This window comes from Beta vulgaris, chromosome 3, assembly GCF_026745355.1.
Source record: "Beta vulgaris subsp. vulgaris cultivar EL10 chromosome 3, EL10.2, whole genome shotgun sequence".
In the NCBI taxonomy this organism is placed as follows: Eukaryota; Viridiplantae; Streptophyta; class Magnoliopsida; order Caryophyllales; family Amaranthaceae; genus Beta; species Beta vulgaris.
The window spans coordinates 37156202-37163314 of NC_079204.1; the positions used below are offsets into that span (position 1 = coordinate 37156202).

General features: G+C 36.7%; 1 long non-coding RNA gene across 7 annotated transcripts in view; it reads right to left on the reverse strand.

The window, feature by feature from the left end:
* Positions 1–3253: 3253 nt before the first annotated feature.
* LOC104883544 (uncharacterized) overlaps positions 3254–7113 on the reverse strand; it is a 6170-nt gene continuing 2310 nt past the window's right edge. For 5 of the 7 annotated variants that reach the window (XR_007272726.2, XR_007272725.2, XR_007272728.2 and 2 more), the window contains 3 exons: positions 6772–6828; positions 6514–6598; positions 3254–3727 (listed from right to left, as the gene is read on the reverse strand). This is a non-coding gene — a long non-coding RNA (uncharacterized LOC104883544). Of the gene's footprint in view, positions 3728–5123; positions 5286–5850; positions 5983–6513; positions 6599–6771; positions 6829–7113 lie in introns of all 7 variants that reach the window. The other 2 variants (XR_007272727.2, XR_007272730.2) reach the window with 2 other exon arrangements.

A 7113-nucleotide genomic window follows, 5' to 3' on the forward strand; every position in this document is an offset into this window, starting at 1 on the left:
TAATAGTCTTATCATGCTTAATTAAAAAGCTTTAAAGTTCCAAGATTAAGGACTATCCCCCGTATGCTCAGTATCATGCAGCAGCACCAGTACACCTAGTCTGCTCCCGACTGTAGCATCAATGGTTCATCAGAGGTCAACAAACACACAATAACACACCATCAGCTATGCTGAGTTCATAAGTAAATCATTGAATGCATACAAACATAAACAAAGCAATAATGATCATTCCTAGACATGATCCTACAATAACATTACATCCTTTACTTTTTATTTAGTTAGCAGCGAACGGACACCGTCATCTTACTAGAATAATACGGGCTACTTAATCCTTAATAGACAACTTGGTCTATTAATTAGATGAAATCCAAATACGGTTTCGTTCCGTCTCACATCCATTACCTTAGTATACATACTCCCAAGATCGTACGGAACCTTCCGCCTACTTGAGTTATCAAAATTTATAAGGACACTACTGTTGTCACAGTAGGCTTGCTTAGGAGTGTAGAACAAGTCCCACACTCCCCCCATTGTTCATTACTTGTAGGGACTCCAACTACAAGTTTATCGCCATAGTCCATTCTTAGTACTGTCCATTCATACCATAATAACATAGAATCATTTAACATGTTTTCTTAGATACAATACTCAAATCTTTTCTTCTTGTAACATTCTTGTTACACCATGGATCAAATGATACAAATCCAATACTCATGCTTATGATACGATAGAATTACGCATTACAATGCCACATATCGATTTCCAATCATAATCATGTTACCAAACAATCTCAACATTCACAGTTGTTCCCTATCATGATTCTAGGTTCCGATAAACTAAATCACAACCTAACATGATACTAATGATTGCAACTGAACTGGTACGCGTACGTAACTTGTAACGAAGAATTTTCGCTGCCTAAACAAACGTTCCGCTTATGAAATTGGGACTTAAACGAGTAAGGGAATACTTCAGTGCTACGTCCTTGGTAATATTGTCAAATAATACGTGACTAACTATATCGACTTAGTAATTCAAAGTATAAACAATAACTACTCTCGATGTTTATTAACTTTCTTTTCTTTCCTAACTCTATTAAACTTAGCGTCTTTTAAGAGCCAATATTAGTGAGCAAAACTGATTTGAATAACAAGGTCATTATAACGCACGTTTTAACTAATAATCAATAATCTACTTTCTCGACTTTACACCTTACTTACTTACAAAACCTTAAATCAAATTTACAACTTAAATTAGATTAACAACTTAAACTAATTATACAAACTTAATTATTTCGTAATTTACTTAAATTACAAATTAATTAACTTACAACTTAATATATTAGAAAAACAGATTATACAATATTAAACTAATATAATATCATATTATGCATATTAGGTTTTTATACCACTTAATCTCGCCAGCGTTAAACACCGGCAACTGAATTCCCGCAGCCCTCGCTCGCGCACCGTACGCACGACACACCACGGGTCTCGGCCCTCGCGTGACTCACACACCACAGCAGCGACGCTGCTTCGCACCACCACAGCCGGATTCGTCGCACAGCGCGACTTCGCCTGACTAACCACCCTCGAGCACCGCTCGCTCGCACAACCCTCGAGCACCGCTCACTTGCACACACGTCGCACAATCCGCCTCTTCGCACAACAACACATTCACACCACCCTTCGCACGCTCGCACAACCCTCGTCACTAACGCTCGACTCGCTCGCACAACTCCACGTCGCGCACCGCACACCCAACACTCTCGCACGTTGTCCCTCACCGTCGAAGGTATGAGGCTCAGAGAGAAAAACGGCGAGAGAGAAGAGAGAATTTGAGAGAGAGAGAGAGAGAGAGAGAGGAGAGAGAGAGAGGGGAAAACAGCTGGGAGAGAGAAATTGAGAGAGAAGAGAGAGAGATGGCTGAGAGGGAGAGAGAATTAGGGTTTCTTTTCTTTTTTTCTGATTTTTTTATTCTTATTCTCTCCTATTTATAGTATGGCAACCCTAAGTCTAGTAGGACTCGGTTTAATTTATTTATTCCGAAATTAAAGTAAACCGAACAACAATAGAATTACGTTATAGTTGTAAGTGTACTCAGACTGTATTATTATTATTTTATTATTTTATTTGTAAATAATACTAAAATACCTTTCAATTGTATTCTTTATATTTTCTTATTTATAAAGAAATAACTATAAAAATACGGAGTATTACATCATTGGTGGTTGTTGTTGCTCTCATTAGCAGGCTTACTATAGCTTAGCTTCTTTGACCGTTTTGCGATCCTATAGGCTTCTACCCTTGGTTGTCTAATTGATTGTACCCAGACCTTCCGTGACTACCACTTCCATTACCACCATTCCACATTTTCTTCTGCTTGGTGAAGCACTCATATTCTCTATACAATTTGTTCTAACAGTAATGACAGGTCACTAGTTCCCCTTTATAATCTCTACCAAGGTAATTCTTGTTACACCTCTTGCAGTTGTGTAACACCCTGATAATTCTCTCTTTTCCAAAATACCTTTTTAATATAAAACTTAGAGCATTCTCAAAGCATTATCACCCGTGTGATAACGTATCGGCTTATTCAGAATTTTGCAGCGGAAAACATAATAACTAACTTTAGAATTAATATTTAATTAACAACAAAGTCAACATCAAAAGTCAACCAACAACATCAACGTTAATTTGAAACAAAACCAACTATGAAGTATATAAACTAATGTACGATAAATAACAAATATACACTAGTAGAAAAAAGCTCAAGTGCTCCGGTTAAAAACCCCTCAAATGCTTCGTATTTGACCTGTAGCATACGTCATACGAGCATTTGAGCATTTCGCAAATGCTTTGGTTATCAACCGGAGCATTTGTTTCCTCAAATGCTCCGGTTGTGTTAAAAACCGGAGCATTTGAGCTTTTTTACACGAGTAAAATACCACAAATGCTCCGGTTGTTTAAGAAAATCGGAGCATTTGTTGCACAAATGCTCCGATTTGCTTAAACAACCGGAGAATTTGTGTATTTTATATAGTAAAAAAAAAAGTTTCAGCTACTGCTAGCATGCGTGCCGCTAGCGTATGACACTATTACACTAGTGCAGCAAACCAGCAGTACACAACATGTTCATTTCAGGAGCAACACTCACCAATCTAACATACACTCTTTGTGCCCTTCCATTCAACCACCACACACCTCATGTTCCTCTCATTTACATAATATACAAAAAACACACACGAAAATCATACAACCAACACATTCAAATTATTATTATCATTAAAATGAAATAAGTGTATATTAGTTACAAAACAAGTGTAAATTCGAGTTACAAAATATAATCAACCTGCTAAAACTTTTGGCTATGTTGTCATTGTCATTAATTTCATGTGCCTTCAATTTCAAGGATATCAGAATTTGAAAAAGATATAGGCGTCAGGCACATGAAATAACATAATATTATCATTACAAGACTCAGATACTGACATCGATACATCAGCAGGGTCGTTAACATTGTAATAAGGGAAGAAGGCTCCCAGAAATGAAAGTGTCCCAACTGCCACAACTGTTTTAGCTCTTGTGAAAAATGTGGAAATCAAGAAAGAAAGTGTTATTGTGCTCAACCCAAAGAGAAAGAAGTACACAAACACCAGTGATTTATCACTGTACTAAAAAAGAGAGCACATGGTGAATACTGTGATGATCCCGGAAGAGACTGCAAACTGCATACGGGGAACCACAATTAGTCATGTCATCAAAATCGCGATACAGAAAACAAGCAAACTAAGCAACCAGTAAAGACCTGACTAGCTGAACATGTCATTTACAGCCAAGCTAACTCCCCATGAGAATTTGCCAACGAGCTGAGAAGCTAAAGTACTACGACACCAGCCCCCAATAAATACCTTATCGGACACTTGATCCCCTAAGATCCTATCATTTCTCTCCTACCAAATACGCCGCAAAATAGCAAAGAATACTACCTAATACTGTGCGTGCAATGTATATATGCCCCATATGCCTCTAGGAACCCATTAAACAATAAACATTAAAATGCAGAAGATACTCCAAGATCATAACAACTACACTTGAATCAGAAGACGCTATAACAAAAATATAATTCCTCAAAGTACTCCAATACAAAAAAAACAAGCAGCACCAGGGAAGTAGAGCACCTTTACATCAAGGAAACAACAAGCAACATTGAGGCTTTAACAGAAAAGAAGAAAAGCATGCAGCTTGAGCACATACATTCCCTGCAAAACCATGAGGAAGCCCAATTTCTACAAACTTACTTTATTTTCAACAATACTTCTCCCTTCCACGTACCACTTCTAAATTATAATCAATCCATAACCGAATCTATAAAGAAAATAAGGATTTCAACCTCAATTCTTGGTATAAGGCTTTAGTCCCTTCCCCTTGTCATGGTCTTACCCTAATCAATGAAGAATATGAACCCCAACGGGAAGCATGTCCATGGGTACTCATTATCAGCAGGAAGAACTCCTATTTCCGACACCATCTAGCATGACGAGTCATGCTAAATTTGCTAAAACATGCTCTTGAGGAAAACCATCCAACCAAGTGTTAACACTCTATATTAGGTCACTGAATATGTTGTAACAAGTCCTAAACATCAAATAAAAGAAGCAAACCTAATTAAAAATACATATGATGCTCCGGTTGTTTAGGCCCCAAATGCTCCGTATTTAACGCATAGCAGACGTCATACGATCATTTGAGCATTTTACAAATGCTCCGGTTTACAACCGGAGCATTATTTTTTTCCTTAACAACCGGAGCATTTGAGCTTTTCTTATAAAAAAAATCAGACATGCTACCGCTGCTGGCCAGCAGCATGAGTAACATGTCTTCAAGCCAAGAAACTAACGAGTACCCACTACACATAACCTTGAAACACATATACTTAATACAACCATTTCCAATTCCACAAAGTTAATATTTTTACTTAGTTGATACAACAAGTACAACCATTTCCAATTCCACAAAGTTAATATTTTTACTTAGTTGATACAACAAGAAGCCATCTCTCATTCCACAAAGTTAATAGCCATTTCTAATTGATGGCACTGTGCTCATAATTTTAGCAATTACCTTGCCCTGACTTTGTAAAGCATGGGAATAGCCACTAAAGCTAAAAGCTTCCATAGTTCATATAATACAAAGGCGTAACAAGTGCAACTTTTGAATTGAGATACATCTGAAACATTGAAGGTCCCAAACATCCTGAGGTACTTCTGTCATATTCAGTATGTCCTAGAAAAAGAGAACATTAGCTGCTTACTGCAACAGTTCAGGTTTACAGATCTCTATCAAGCATTAACAACCAATAACACCATGCTTAAGTCTTAAGAGTTATCAGAGTTGAAATAAGATTATTAAATATAAAATAGGCGAGGTAAACACACATGGGAGACCATATCCCCAAGCAGTCCAAAAGCAGCATCATCCATAATTCTTAAGAGACAAAAGACACTTCCTGATAGACTTCTCCAAAAGAAAACAAAAAGAGGTGAACTTATAATAAAAAGTTGGTCAGAAACTTGCCACCAAAATTTCAATAACTTGACTTATCTTTGTAGTCGACATAACAAAAAAACAACTTACATAATAGAAATTTATAGGGGGGATTGGAAGAAATGAAATCTGGTTCATCAGCATGCATTTAGTAATTAGTAACTACTCTTTTAGCATCAGTAACTACTCTTTAATAACTACTCACATCCCATAACAAAAATGCACTACTAAAACATCTTCCTCCATATCAACTTATACTCGCACATCTCTTATTCCTTACTAATTTCTTTCACAACACATTTACCTATGAACTTCAAGGTAACTAGCAAAATAGTATGTGAGCTTTCGAAATAGGTATTACAACGGAGGAGATATTGCTAAATTTAGGGAACCCATGGACAAGGCAGCTCCAAACTGTTTGCCAACCACGAGTAATCTGCCAAATTGAATGAAACCATTCACCAATTACCAACAATGGATAGAGACAGAATGAGGCAAGAGGTAAAAAAATGCTAGCCACTACTTATATTCCAAAATCATTGTCTCACAAAAGAAATCAAATCTCGAGTTTTAGTTGTCTATACCCCGCCCTACATTAAAAATCCGAGTATGAAATCTTTTAGTGATGTTTCATGGGGTCGCGGACAAATTTCTTCAGTTTAATCTTCCTTTAGAAGTTATGATAACCATAGTAAGTTCGCTTATATTTTCCTTATTATTCAATTTCCTAATATTACGTGGTTATGTTGTAGGAAGTAACTATTTTCTACATTAGTTTCGCTTTTAAATTGGACTTAATTGTTATGCTTCTCTCAGTTGATTGATCAAAATTTCAATGAGGATTATATGATTTTTTTTTTGGAAAATCTCCAATCTCGATCAGAGAGAGAGATAGAGAGGAAGCAGCTAAAAAAAAATAGCAAATGTACATGAGGGTTTGTCATATTTTTCAATTTTCATTATATACCTTGGTTGAGATTGAGGATGACTTCAGCATGCCCTTCTCCATAGACACAAAGGGTAAAAGTAGCAAAAAGAGTTGATGTAGGCTCCTTCAGACATGGGAAGAAGTATTAGAGAAGTTAGGATTTTACATATAAAAAAATGAGGAAGAACACAAATGTACATCCTGAAATAAGGCTAAGTAGAAGTTCCAAGAAAGATACAAGGTTTACACTTAAAAACAGTTCGAAACAACAAGACAATATTTCTATGTGCAGCATACCGCAATGTCCAAAGCAAACCGTCATAAGCATGCTCCACAACAGCATCAGACAAGATTCTACAGAATAGCAGAGTTACAATGAGCAGAAGAACAAATAATCAACATCCTTGCAATGTCTAAGCAAAAGAGCAATTAAGAAGCCATGACAAGACTGACAACAACAACAACAACCCACGTATGAGGCACTGACAGCAACAGTCCAAGTATTTTGATATTGATGCACTTAAAATTATTTAAGTTGAGGCTTTAATTTAGGATTTGTAAGTGGCTACACAAGAGAACAAAGGAGTCAGGACAAGGCACCTGGTATATAGTCAGTGGTTAATTAGTACAACAGGGAGT